Source organism: Lygodium microphyllum, unplaced genomic scaffold, assembly GCF_053477565.2.
Source record: "Lygodium microphyllum isolate KBCC unplaced genomic scaffold, Lygodium_microphyllum_v1.1.10 scaffold_42, whole genome shotgun sequence".
NCBI classification, from domain to species: domain Eukaryota; kingdom Viridiplantae; phylum Streptophyta; class Polypodiopsida; order Schizaeales; family Lygodiaceae; genus Lygodium; species Lygodium microphyllum.
The window spans coordinates 952,862-968,127 of record NW_028229525.1 but is presented as its reverse complement, the minus strand read 5'-3'; the positions used below and the strand labels follow the sequence as shown (position 1 = coordinate 968,127).

The 15,266-nt window shown below is 39.5% G+C and overlaps 2 non-coding genes across 2 annotated transcripts; one reads left to right on the top strand and one right to left on the bottom strand.

The window, feature by feature from the left end:
• The first annotated feature begins 460 nt into the window (after window positions 1-460).
• Window positions 461-544, top strand: TRNAY-GUA (transfer RNA tyrosine (anticodon GUA)). The gene has a single exon. It is a non-coding gene; the product is annotated as a tRNA-Tyr (tRNA).
• A 9,673-nt stretch (window positions 545-10,217) lies between these two features.
• On the bottom strand, window positions 10,218-10,304 carry TRNAS-GGA (transfer RNA serine (anticodon GGA)). Its single transcript has one exon. It is a non-coding gene; the product is annotated as a tRNA-Ser (tRNA).
• Window positions 10,305-15,266: the final 4,962 nt, after the last annotated feature.

The window sequence follows — 15,266 nt, the reverse complement described above, 5'->3', positions numbered from 1 at the left end:
ATCCTTGCAAGGCAGGCTCGTTTCTTTCCCTTCTTGCTCTCTCGTCCATAAAGCTAACTAAGCGATTTGAACAAAAACGGTGCAAAACTAACATCTAAAGCAAGTAAAGTAGGCAAGCCGTATGACGGGCAATTTTCTTTTACGGTTCTAGGAGGACTAAGTGCCCTGAAATATGCACGAGAGGTTACTCTATTTTATTATATATGACTGGTGAAAATTATGTATTTTGATACGCCTAGAAAATGGATTTTATATAGACTAATAGATTATGAGAAATCGTTGCTACTAGCTATTAGTTTCTTGTCGATCAGCTTTTTTTTTCTATATCTTTCCCCGATCTTTCTAGTTACCCATGGAATGGCATATTGTTTATGCATTTAAGTAGAACAAGCGGAAAATCAATCTCGGACTAGGCTATGAAAGCTAGAGAAGTGTGCTTTGGTCTAAATCCAAGCAACCCGGGAGAGTGGCTGAGTGGTTAAAAGCGACAGACTGTAAATCTGTTGGAAACCCTTCTTCGCAGGTTCAAATCCTGCCTCTCCTAATAAAGTATTTGAACCTTTTCTTTATTCTTAAATAGCTTTCTTGCATTTAATGGGTGTTGGGACAGACCCAAGCACTAGATAAGATTTGAATGCTTAAATAGCATTTTTCGAAAGGAGTTTAAGCGAGTTCGTCGCAAACCATTTATTCCCAATCAAGGGCGCCTTTCCTCCATTCGATGAGAAAACCAATAGTCAAAATCCAAACAAATAGCATCATAGACCAAAATCCATACTAACCTATCTTTTCTAAAAAAACTGCCCAAGGAAATAAAAAAGTTACTTCTAAATCGAAAATAATAAATAGAAAAAGGACCAAATAAAATCATATATCAAATCGACTTCTAGCATCACTAAAGAGATCGAACCCACGCTCGTAAGCTGACAATTTTTCTGGATCTGCCGTTTTTTTACCTGTAAATGTAAAAGAAACCATGATTAGGATAAAAGAAAGTAGCAAACTGAAGATAAAACAAATTGCAATAGGTGCAAACTCATCCATCGTTAAATACTTAAACAGAAAAGGATAAAAATCCACCACAGACGGCTCTAACGTACTACAAATGCTAGGCCATATATAGATTAGCTGCTGTATGCAAGCATCAGACGTTTGTTGGGTATCTCTTAATAAAGGCAGTAGCTGTTTGACTGTCTGCGGATAATAATTATCCCCCATTTCATGGTATTTACGAATGCATAAATTGGCTTTCCTTACAAATCCAGTAAAAGGTTCACCATAAGGGGAACCCTTGGATAAATAATCTCTTAGATTAGGTAATATTACCTGATGTAATTCATTTAAGGGTCTCGCCAAAGCTTCCCTTCCCGTGCTGTTATCGTTTTCAGTAAGGTATATAATATGATTAAGATGAGCGTCGAAAGAGTTCTTCAATGTCTGATATTCTCTCAAATTTCTAAGCAATGGATCCATATTTTCAATTTTTCTTTAAAATACTTAGGTATAGCAAAGACTTACTTAAGCTCTGCGGTCTGTTTCTGATGTTTATGGATATTCTTTGAATAATTTAAGAAATACAACAAATAATTTATATCAAATAGAAGAAAGAATTGATAATAATTTCTTAAAATTTATTAAGGATATCTGATCGTGTATCAAGAGGTAAATCTATTGAAAATATAGATGTTCCAGAAATGGTTAATAATGTAATCAAGAAAGACCATTTTTATTTGAGTCTATAGAAACAAATACAGTATCTACTCAAACTGAAAATATTCAATTAGATAATATTAATTGAATATATCCTTATTCAAAGCCAGTTCTCGTAACCTTTATTCAAAGCCAGTTCTTGTATCCTTATTTAAAGCCAGTTCTCGTAACCTTTATTCAAAGCCAGTTTTGACCAAAATATTCACCTTATCTTACAAAATTGATGTCAAATGACCTTTTTATTAAAAAAAAGAAATATGGCCAGATGGGTTTAGAGCGAATTTTTTTTTTACAACAAAGATTGCTATGGCGCAACCCGTTTGGATTGGCCGAATAGGTTCTTATTAATCGATTGTTATTATACAAGAATTCTTGTATCGCTCATGCAGATCTTCCATCTACCGGAAACCAAAGGATTCATTGCTTTTCCTTTTTTGTCGAACTTGTATAAACACAACCCTATTTGCACCTATCAGTTACGAACTTGCTATTGTTATGAAAGACAACCCCTAGGCTCAGTCACAGCAACGAGTACCGAACCGTCGTTCCCACGGCTACAGTACCAGGAGTTGCTGCTGAGCCAGCCCGTTCAAAACAGTACTTCTGTCTAGCAGAAACTATTAGCGACATCCCTAGAACAGTATTCGTATCGTGAACCAATGGCCACTTTTCCGGTCGAAGGAAATGCCTAATAAATAGTCAAATACTGCACTCTTTAGCTACTGTACTCCGGAAACAAAGTAAGGGAAAGCCCCGTACGTCAAGAGCTGCACTGCTATGAATCAAAGACTGTCTGCTCGCCGTTTCCGGCCAGTATTGCGGGTTCAATGGCTTTATACGAATTAGCTGTTTTTGACCCATCCGATCCCCAGAAATGGAAATTGTTAATACTGGCACTGTACCTTAAGTGGGAGATGGAATAGCCCGCATTCATGGTTCGAACAAAGTAATGGCTGGAGAATTGGTAGAATCTGAAGATGGTACAGTAGGCATCGCTTTGAATTTAGAATCTGATAATGTTGGCTAAGTACTGATGGGCGATGGTTCGACCATACAGGAAGGGGGTTCCGTAAAAGCAACGGGAAAAATTGCGCAAATACCAGTTAGTAATTCTTTCTTAGGCCTTTAAGCCAGTAAATGCTTTGGCCCAACCGATCGATGGAAAGGGTCAAATCCCAGCTTCTGAGTCTAGATCAATTGAGTCTCCCGCACCATATGGGAATTATTTCAAGACGTTCCGGTGGCGGAAAACGACCCGAATCTGCAGGAATTCGGGAAGGTTGAAGCAATGGCCAAACCTCCTTGAGGCTACAGCAATAACGTCATAAGCAATGACACTTAACTAAAGCACTTTATCCTCGCTTTCCACCTTTTATCTAGGGTTAGGAGGATCACGCGCCATAATGCCGGATCTCCATCTTTCTTTGTTGGTTGCTCTCCAGTCGCAGAATTATGAATAGTTTCACTAAAAATAAGTTTATTGGCTTGAAAAAAAAAATGAACCAATCCTTTAGCCTGGCAACCTGTACTATTTTTGCTGCCTCCAGCAACCTGTTGCAACTAACTTCATATTCAGGATGAAACAAGACAATTATGCCAGATAGTAAGGAATTACAAGTTTTCTGCACTAGAAAAAGCTAATAAATGGACTAAAAGGCCGAGGGATAAACAAAAGGTTCAACGCTAAAACAAAAGATGGAGCTGAATCAAAAGCAGTTTCCAGCTAGAAAAAAGCTAATAAGAGGACTAACCATACTAGAAAAAGCTAATAAAAGGGGACTAACCGTACTAGAAAAAGCTAATAAAAAAGGGACTAACCGTTTCCTATTCTCATTTTATTGCTTGAAATAACGATTGCAAGCCATACGGAGAATACAAAAATTGGTTGATGTAACGGCTAAACAAACCGTTTCTTATTCTCATTAAAATGAAATAAAAAAACATGTATAATATTACTGCGATAGTTACGATATGAGGCTTCAATATTGCTAGATACAAAGGAGAGTAAAGTATGGCTGAAAATAGAAGGAATTGACCTGAAACTTTTCATTCTATTCGTAGCTAATCCAATCCTTGCCATTACAAGCCATACAATATAAAAATGCTTGAAATAACGATTGCAAGCCATATTGCCGAGGCTAAACAAACTTATGAGACTGTACAGGACCATTTCTAATAATCGTTAGGCTCTGGCCTTTTTAATGAGAGTAAGAGAGTTTATTATCTATAGGATGCAATAATAGCAGGTGCTTTCCTTATTAAGCCTAGGTGTGTTTATGAATTAAACAAAACTTAAGCTGTGGAGGATAAGAGAAGCGTTAGCTTTAGGTAAGTACGATAGTCATTACAACTGTTTTTATTGGTTCATCTTAATGAGAATAAGAAACGGTTTGGTTAGTCCCTTTATTAGCTTTTTTAGTTATATCTAGTGTTTTTGCCCAGCAGAGTGCCTTTGGTGTTCCTTCCGATCCCTACGCATTTCACCGCTCCACCGGAAATTTCCTTTGCCCCTACCGTACTCCAGCTCAGTAGTTTCCACCGCCTATCCAGGGTTAAGCCCTGGTATTTGACAGGGGACTTAAAGAGCCACCTACAGACGCTTTACGCCCAATCATTCCGGATAACGCTTGCATCCTCTGTCTTACCGCCATTGGCTGCTGGCACAGAGTTAGCCGATGCAGATACCGTCATTGCTTCTTCTCCGAGTTTACGACCCGTGGGCCAAAAGGAAAAAGAAAAAGAAAACCCGCTAAGATGGCCAGCCATCTTATAGAGAATAAGTTTTAAGTTTTCTTATTCTCATTAAAAAGTTTTATAAAACTTTATTATAGGGTTTCGATCAATTCCTGCCAGTAGCCTCGCCAGGATATGAGAAACATGAATCCAGTAGCCCAAACGAGATGCCCAAAGAGAAACATCCATGCCCAAACGGATAAACTGTTCATGCCGAAGGGGTTGTAACCATTAATAAGTTGTGACGAATAACGCCATAAATAATCTCTCAACCGGCCCCGGCAGCCCCGTTAGGCCTGCCCGGCAGCTTAGTTCCCTCTACCACTATGGAAGGCCGGGTGTATCCCTTGGCAGATGATCTATCGGGGTGTGTGGAACGGCTGAAACGTCTCCCTCATCAATTTCAAGAGCTACTAAACCACCTTAACCGTGACTCTTCTAGCATAGAAAAAGCTAGCTATATGCTATTTCGCCTATTTAGGGGAGGAACTACCCGATACTTCCAGAGAAGGTGCCCTGTACAACAGCTGTTTGCAACTTCCTATAAGGATTTGGCTGGTTATCCTAGGCTGATACCCCAGACTGAGGGGGGATCAGCAACCATAGCAAACCTTAGGAGGGACCTCAAGGGGACCATGAAAGAGGTTTTAGGGAAGACTACCCTGCCACCAGAGCTGGTTCTCGAGGAATTAGCTATGGTTGCATGCCACACGAGTATCTATGCTGGACTTATGGGCAAGGCGCGGGCACCTAATACGTGGGAAGCTTACCACTCTCCTTCCTTCTGGAAGTACGTATTTTCCCAGTGGGGAAAGGATATTCCTAAGCCTTTATTGCTTTATCCGGGTTTAAACGGAGCTAGCCTGACAGGGGAGAGAACCCTGCGAGCTAAAGTCAAGGAAGCATGCGGGCATTTGTCTGGGGTGGAGTTTGAGATGACATGCGCCGGGTATTGCGCCACCCTTTCTGCAAGAGCTATCCCTTTTTCAAACTTCGATAGGGCAGAGAGAGAAGAGTTATTGGCCTACCCGAAGGCTCCCCTATTATGGGGCCTCAATCCCGGGTAGGAAAAGGAGTAGTTATCACGAGGGTCTGATGACCTCCCGAGCATTGGCTTCTCACGAGCTTGTCCTTCTCATGTTTATAGTAGAAAAGCTACTCAACGATCGATCTGGGATACCTATTAGTCTAGAAAATGATGGTCTGCTCTTTCTTACACGAGAAGAGACAAGAGAGGACACGCTCAACAACCTAAACTCTTTTTTGAGGGCTCGGAGCCTGGAGTTTTTGGGATTGCCTATCTTATTGGAGAGGAAGAAATTGGAGAGGAAGAAATAGACCCAAAAAACACAAACAAAAAAACACAAAAAAAGCGAGATCCGAGGAAAAGATCAACAGGATCGACAGGATTGGCAGGATCGGCATGGCCAGCTAGAGTGCCACGATCCCTCGGTCTCTCTCTTTTTGACTCTTTGTTCCCTCCCTCCTCCTTGTATCTCGTACATGCTTTGAGTAGGCTTTTTCTCACCTTTTTCTTCTTTTTTTACCCTTTTTTTCTTATTAGGAGGACATATGGGACTCTTTGCTACTTGACTAGGTGGTTTTGGTATATTCAAGTATTTCCTAGACCAGTCCGCTCTGGTCTCCCTTCGCCTCCTTTCACAAACCCTTGAGAAGGCCATCTCTAATCAAAAGAATCTACGACAAGAAGACCAGCGTCGCTTGCTTGTCGACTTAGCTACCGAATTGTGGGCCTCCATGGACCTGAAACGAGATCAGCCCGCCAATTTTGCCACTCGCATGGGACGGGGGGTACAATCCCTTTATCTTTACTTCGTTCCCCAAGTCATCCGTTCAGTACAGATTCTGTTTCAACCGAATACAAGCTTTTTCTTCCATCTCTTCAATTTGATTCATAAGGGAATGGTTAAAAGAGGCTCGTGGTATTGACACGAACCGGTAGGGATAGATATACTGGGGATGAACCTCAAGCTAATAGAATAGGAAGCGAAAAGATTCACCTTGATCTTGGCACTTGAAAATAGAAGATCTTCTTCCGATTTCTCCACGGCAATGTTGAATCCTCCTCCTTTGCAGAAGGAAGAGCTAGAAGAGCATAAGAAGCTATAAGTGATGCAACTACGAATCTTATGGAGAGTTTGATCCTGGCTCAGGATGAACGCTGGCGGCATGCCTAACACATGCAAGTCGGACGGAGAGCATCCTCGTGGTGTTTCCAGTGGCGGACGGGTGAGTAACGCGTAAGAACCTGCCCCTGGGAGGGGGACAACAGCTGGAAACGGCTGCTAATACCCCATAAGCTGAGGAGCAAAAGGGAGGAATCCGCCCGAGGAGGGGCCAATCGGAAAAGGTGCTCCAATTAACCGGCATTTTTTACGCCTCATTAGAGTCGTTGCCGTACGACTCAAGAATGGATTTACGCCGCAGACGTAAACTCCTTCACCTAGTGAAGGAAGTTCAGTGTATCTTTGAGAGGGTAACCAACCCGATACATCAATGGATTGTCGCTTCAATTCCAAATGAAATTGAGAAGCTACATTAGAGGGTAAGGAGCCAAAAAGGACTAAGTAATTATTATCCGATTCTCGTATTTTTGAGTTGGATAAATTACTTTTCAATTCATTGGGTTCGAGTCCATTGACGGTATCAACTACATCTTCCCTACATTGAGGTTTGGACATATTACGTTTTGGACACCGATGCGCCGTTAGGCCAGTACAGTATCTTCCCCCTGGGTAAAGGCATAATCCAATCCATTGGCCCGTGCCACTACAATTGGGACCTTAAGATCGTTTTCTAGCCTAGGTGCTATACCTTCTAGATCCATTTTTATGATTTCTGTTGTACATGTGCCAATCCAGATTATAACACTGGGTTTTCTATCTCTTTTTATTCGAATACATATTTTTTTTAACTCCTCTTGATCATTCAATTGAGCTGAAGTATCTCCTTCTTCCAATTCTGCCATTGCGTAACGAGGTTCCGCAAAAATCATAACTCCGAGAGCATTTTGTAGAAAATAACCACAAGTTTTTGTACCTACCACTAAAAAGAAGCTATCTTCAATCTTTTGATACAACCAGGCTACGCAACTGATGGGGCAGAAAGTGTGATAATTACCAGTTTCACACTCGAAATTAGTAACGTTGATAGTTTGCATAAAGAAATTTCCTCTAAAAAAGTAAATGCATGGAGTTACTGTAAGGTACTTGGTTGTAGAATCAAATGATCATAGAATCTGTTGAAATTTTTTGTTGAATGTCTGAATCACTCTTTCTTTTTCCATTATTCTGATTGAAATAAAAATCAGACAGTAAGCTAAATAATTCTCTGTCTGGAATTTCTTTCGGTACAACTCCTTCTGGTTGAGACAATATCTGATCTGCTATACTCAAATAGAAATCACAAACGTAATTAAGAGTAGGTTGAGATTCAGCCATTTCAAACAATGTTTTTCCTTTCACCCGAGATACCCGGATATCCCCGATTAGAGGTAGTACCTCCAATACGGGCATGGGACAAGCTTCAACGTATTTATCAATAAGATCTCTTTCAGATGTTCGATTTCCAACTAAACCTGCTAATCGCAGAGGGTGCGTATGCGCCTTTTCTCTAACGGATGCAGCTATACGATTTGCTGCAAAAAGCGCATCGAAACCATTATCTGTGATTATGATACAATAGTCAGCATAGTTTAATGGGGCTGCAAAACCACCACAGACTACATCTCCCAGTACGTCAAATAAAATAATATCGTATTCATAAAAGGCATTTAATTCTTTTAATAGCTTTACTGTTTCTCCGACTACGTATCCCCCGCAGCCGGCTCCCGCCGGCGGTCCACCAGCTTCTACGCAATCTACTCCACCATAACCTTTATAAGTAACATCCTCCGGCCATACATCTTCGTAATGATAATCTCTTGATTGTAAAGTATCTATAATTGTAGGTATTAAAAATCCAGTAAGTGTAAAAGTACTATCGTGTTTAGGATCACATCCAATTTGTAATACTCGTTTTCCCCGCCTGGCCAAGGCTATTGATATGTTGCAACTAGTTGTTGATTTTCCTATTCCGCCTTTACCATAAATTGCTATTTTCGTTCCACAAAGCTCCAAATTCTTATTGATTATTGCGACTGCTCCTTGATCTCCCAAAGACCAACTAAAACATTAGAAACGTGTATGAAATAAATTTTAATAATTAATTTTTTTTGATTTTTCGATTCAGACTCTTTTGAATATATGGTCAATTCTTGCTTGTTGCTTGTTTATTCATCAAAATTATACCTTAATATTTTGATCAAATCAATAAATTGGGTCCGAAAAGAGCAAAAAGGGCTTAGTTTTGCTCGATACTTATAACGAATCCATGTTGACTCATTACAATTGCACGTTTCTTTTAGAGTATGGGAGTTTTGCACCTCCCAATTCGAGAAAAGCCGTCCGGTATTCGTGAAGGAATTTGATTCAAATTCAAAGGCACTCCAATTATCAATCAAAGGTTACTGGTTCGATTCTAAAAAACCTAACGGATAGTCATGATAAATAGAATGAATTTTGTTAGTTCCTTTTTATCTATTTCTTTTTGTCAGAGAATTTGAATCTTTAACAAACTGAAACTTCGTTTGTCTCCATTCTATTATATGCTATGATTGTTGTATATACCGAATCTGATGAGAGAAAGAGAGTGAAACGAGTGGTACTTGCAGCATCATCTTTACTCTGATCTTCAAACATTTGATTTTCAGTTGCAATACGTTTACGGAAAAGGAGCCCCTACGTCTCGATATCGAGGACCTCGCTTGAAAATAGTACGTCGTCTAAAGGATTTACCTGAGCTTACGAGCAAGACGTCAAACCCAAATAAAACACGGATTGATGGTGACCCGTCTGTTTCGAGAAAAACATCTCAATTTTGCATACGATTAGAAGCGTTGCAGAGATTACGTTTCAACTACGGATCAACAGAACGCCAATTACTTAGATATATACGAATTGCTAGGAAAGCCGAGGGTTCAACGGGTCAGGTATCATTACAATTGCTTGAAATGCGCTTGGATAATATCGTTTTTCGATTGGGTATGGCCCCCACTATCCCCGCAGCCAGACAATTGGTTAATCATAGACACATTCTAGTAAATAATTGTATAGTGGATATACCAAGCTATCGTTGCAAACTTAAAGATATTATTGCTTTGAAAGGTTTACTAACCCCTTCTGGGACACTCAAATCTATTGGTACCGAATCCTCCAAGAGGAATGAAATACCGGATCATTTGACTCTTTTTCCAACAGAAGGCGATGAAACAAAAGGATCGGTGAATGGGATCGTGAATCGAGAATCTATCCAATTGAATATCAATGAGTTGCTAGTTGTCGAGTATTATTCTCGCAAAGCTTAAAAAAAAAAGTCTTTAAATTTCAAAAACTTTTTGTGTGTTTTTTCTTTTACTAGATCTACTATTTTAATTTTCACGACGTGAAAGTGTCATAAGTGCAAATTGAAATGTTAAATCGAATTGGAAAGAGTGTCAACTCAGCAGAACGAACGGATTTCAACAAGAGCTTTACACTTTTTTAGAAAATTCATTGATGTTGTTTTAATAGTAAAGGACTCCTTTTTAAAAATTGGTCGACGTAGCTCCTCTCGTAGTTTCAGCTTGGACTATATAAAATCCCAAGCTGGATCTTCGGGAATCCATAATTTGTTTAAATACTGTAAAAGAGGGGGAATCCAAAGACTGAAAAGAAAGGAAAGGGAGGGATTCGAACCCTCGGTAGACGGGAGTCTACATAGCATTTCCAATGCTACACCTTAAACCACTCGGTCACCTTTCCCGTCATGCAGAAACATGCACATAGTGTAGCGATTCAAATAGCAGTGTGACAACAGAATCCAATACTTCTTGTTTGAGGAGGCAAAACAGGGGCACGAAATTTCATCACAGGTAGGCATTTCCCAATTGTTATTGCTATTGAGAAGTGGAACCAAAATAAGCCATTGAAACACGGGAAATATCTCGGTTCCAAAAAGAAAAGTTTTGACGCCAAAGACTTTTTCAAAAAGGTAATTCTTAAAAAAACTTTGGATATTTTCTTCCCGTAGGTAAAGACCTACGAATCTAGTACGAAATTCATGGCTTCGTACCTTCGATGATAAATTTCCGTTTTATGCAACGTCCAGAATACTGTTTTTCTATTGTACCCAGAATAATTCAGAAGGGTCTCTTCATCTTGAAAGTGTAGCAAATGATGTGATAGAAAGAGAAAAATCTAGAAATATACAGATTTATTATTTAGATTTTTTATCCATAACAAGATTTCTTCTTGCAAAATGCCCGCTGGTTTAATGATCCAGTAATAAGCGTAACAAAGAACAATATCTATGAAAGAATTAAATTAATTATGCCTAGATCTCAAAGAAACGATAATTCTATTGATAAAACTTTCACAATTCTAGCAGACATCTTATTGCAAATTTTACCAACGAGTAAAAGAGAAAGAGAAGCTTCTATTTATTATAGGGATGGTGCGATTCGAAATAGAACTTAATCATCTTCCTTTTGTACCAAATTGATAAGATTACAATCTTAATAGATCCGCTTCTGGTGAAGGTGTGTTGGTTGATAAACAAGTCCTTCCGTCGTGTATCCACGATTGGTGCAACCCCCACTGCTCCCGCTCCAATCTATGGTAGATCGTAGTATTAAGCAAAGGTTAGACCCATGAAAGTATCCGCGATGCGCAAATCTGTAGGTAAGCATAAAGGATAAACATCACGTGCAGGAACTGACAACACAAAGTCTCCGTTACTATTTGAAATACATATCAAACTTTTGTGAAATGGATCCATCATAATTAGGGCAGCAAAAACCCATCCCGTTTGTATCTCGGATACCCCTGAAATCATCGGAGACTGTCGGGGTAGCTAATCCCCGCAACACACGAAGCGTCGAAAACGAAGAAATTGTCATAAAGTTTCTTAAAGGCATTATGGTACCTATTGCACGGGTATGATCTTATTGACAAGAAGGATGGCTAGAGATCGGTATTCTTGGAGACACTAGCCCCTGCTTCTGAAATAGACTGAAGGTAGACTTGGTTCCAAACACTGTTCCCTGGTTGTATATCAAAAGCAGGAGGAGCCGTATGAGATGAAAATCCCAAGTACGGTTTCGTAACGGAGCTCATTACATTACGTAGGCGACCGTAACGGATGTCAGCCCAATCTGAAGGAGAATATGCTGAAGCATTATAAAGCTATTACAGAGCGATGCGTTTAGAGACTGATCCTTATGATCGAAGTTACATACTTTATAATGCTGCTTGCCAGTTCATTTTTATCTGTGATGAAGTGGTCAAAAAACTAGTAAAGAAAATAAATAGATAAATAAGGCATAAATCCAGCTGGAATGCCAAGGATTGTTAGGTTTGCTTTTTTAGATGTGAAAAAATGGGTTTTTGATTGAATTTTATAAAGAAAAGGTTTGCTTCTTTTTCTTTTACCGGAGGTATGGCTGAGTGGCTTAAGGCATTGGTTTGCTAAATCAACATACAATAAGATTGTATCATGGGTTCAAATCCCGTTTCCTCCAAACAAATGCAAAACACAAGCAGTGCGACAGTAACATGACAAAAGAAACCCATACACTGCAGAAAATGCATCGTAGCCTGCCAAGGGAAATTTAGCTGGTAAGGGAGCGCTAGTTTTTGTCCATGTTGCTCATTGACTTTAAAAAGCTACGCTAACTCAAAGAAATGCTACTTTCAGAATAGAAATAATTTTCAGAGAAGCTACAGATCTTTCAAAGAATATTTGCTGAAAAAATAAAAGCTTTAGATGTTTGGTCGCGTATTTTTTTGTCAGTATGTGGGCCGCATGATTATTTCTTAATTTCCGGTTGCCATCAGATGTAGTAAGGAGTTTATGAAATTGATGATTACTTAGCAAAGGATCCAGTAGATTGATCAAAATTGCCTCAGATAAATAAACCGGTAAAAAGAAAGCAACTTTAAGCAATAAGGCAAACTAACTAAAAAGAATCACCTTTACATACATGCAGATGTCAAACCTTTTCAAAATGCGCACACCTAGGCCATTTGACAAATGTAAATCTTCGGCCAAGATACGGAATCATTAGAGACATCCCAGATTAGGCTTTCTGCAGCACCGAAACGCCTAAGATCTTGTAAAAATACATTAGATGAATCGTATCATTTATTCCTTAAAAACAAAATTCTCCACCAGTACGTTAGCCAGAAACAAGGTAAACATAACAAGAAAAGCCATTGGCTTGAATAGCTCAATTGACGGTGCAGAGTTTGACAGTATAAAAGAAGTTGGTTCCGCCACGAAAAATTGTCAATTCACCTCAAACGATTGCCACAGATCCTTCATCAACTGCCTGTGAAGTGCTATCTGTTGGCCTATTAAACTTTTTTGTTGCCCGGCACGGTCATTTTAGTTTCGATTTTATTGTAAAAGCTAAGTCATTATATTAGCGTTGACAGCAAGCACTTTTGAGAATCTCGAAAACCGCCAATATCATAATTTTGTAAAATGATGCGCTATTGCAATGATTAAAAATACGTAAGAAATTCATGGCTTAGCCAGTCAATGTCTTCTTAAAGATTCTGTGAAGACCACGATTTGTCAACATTATGATGTTTCATTTATAGAGCCAAAGCATACCATTTATCGTAATTTGTTGTCGCCGTTTCATAGCCTAATTTTGGCTCAGAGGGTCAGAGCGGAAAGTGGTCGAGTGACAGAAGCTTTTGATTTTATCCAATTTGCTAGATTCTAAGAGATAAATTTAGACCATACCTTTTTTGACGCCGAAGCAAGCTCTGTGTGAAAAAGAAAAAAACGAGATCCAATAAAAACAATAGCGCTTGACCTTTCATGCAATTAATAAATTCCACAGCAATAGTTCCGCGGATTCAAAAAGTTATCACTGAAATGACAGGCCCAATCGCAGATTCCACAACTGCCACCGTTGACACTAATAAAACAAATAATTAACCCATCATATCATCTAAATAAACGGAAAATACTAGGAAGTTTAGATCGACAGCCAGTAACATTAACTCGATTGACATTAACATAATGATGATATTTCTTCCATTTAAAAAAATTCCCCGGATACCTAAAGGGAAAAAAATCATAGAAAGTGTTAAATATTTGACCAGATCCATAGATCAAACTATCTCTTCATCCAAAAAGCAAAAATACAACGGCATAGCAAAGACTTACTTAGGCTCTGCGGTCTGTTTCTGATGTTTATAACCGTTCGTTCATTAAAGAGAGGTTGCTTTTAAGCATCCTAACGGCCCTGCTTTTGATTCAGCTTCTGCCTCAACATCTTTTGATTTAGCAAAAGGAGGATTATGTTGAACCTGTTCATCAATAGTGCAATCAAAAGGGTGTTGAACCTTCTGTTCATCTCCTTTTGAATCAAAAGTCTCAATTTCAGGCGCACCTTCTGTTCTAGCGCTTTAAACATTGCCAAGGAGATCCTTCCACCCACACCAATGGGCGTCGAAACGGATTTTGGAACCTATTTACATTTTCTATGAAAGGAACGGTCAACGAGCCCGCCGGTACGGACGCCATTAAGAGGACCCCCAATAATTTATTGGGAACTGTACGAAGTATTTGAAAGACAGGGAAAAAGTACCATTCGGGTAATATTTCCAATGGAGTCGCAAAAGGATTTGCTGGTTCACCAATCATTGATGGTTCCGGAACCGCAAGACCCACAGTACATGCAAACGTCCCTAAAATGACTACTGGAAAAATATATAATGGGTCGAGTCCATTTATTAGCTTTTTCTAGTGCAGAAAACTTGTAATTCCTTACTATCTGGCATAATTGTCTTGTTTCATCCTGAATATGAAGTTAGTTGCAACAGGTTGCTGGAGGCAGCAAAAATAGTACAGGTTGCCAGGCTAAAGGATTGGTTCATTTTTTTTTTCAAGCCAATAAACTTATTTTTAGTGAAACTATTCATAATTCTGCGACTGGAGAGCAACCAACAAAGAAAGATGGAGATCCGGCATTATGGCGCGTGATCCTCCTAACCCTAGATAAAAGGTGGAAAGCGAGGATAAAGTGCTTTAGTTAAGTGTCATTGCTTATGACGTTATTGCTGTAGCCTCAAGGAGGTTTGGCCATTGCTTCAACCTTCCCGAATTCCTGCAGATTCGGGTCGTTTTCCGCCACCGGAACGTCTTGAAATAATTCCCATATGGTGCGGGAGACTCAATTGATCTAGACTCAGAAGCTGGGATTTGACCCTTTCCATCGATCGGTTGGGCCAAAGCATTTACTGGCTTAAAGGCCTAAGAAAGAATTACTAACTGGTATTTGCGCAATTTTTCCCGTTGCTTTTACGGAACCCCCTTCCTGTATGGTCGAACCATCGCCCATCAGTACTTAGCCAACATTATCAGATTCTAAATTCAAAGCGATGCCTACTGTACCATCTTCAGATTCTACCAATTCTCCAGCCATTACTTTGTTCGAACCATGAATGCGGGCTATTCCATCTCCCACTTAAGGTACAGTGCCAGTATTAACAATTTCCATTTCTGGGGATCGGATGGGTCAAAAACAGCTAATTCGTATAAAGCCATTGAACCCGCAATACTGGCCGGAAACGGCGAGCAGACAGTCTTTGATTCATAGCAGTGCAGCTCTTGACGTACGGGGCTTTCCCTTACTTTGTTTCCGGAGTACAGTAGCTAAAGAGTGCAGTATTTGACTATTTATTAGGCATTTCCTTCGACCGGAAAAG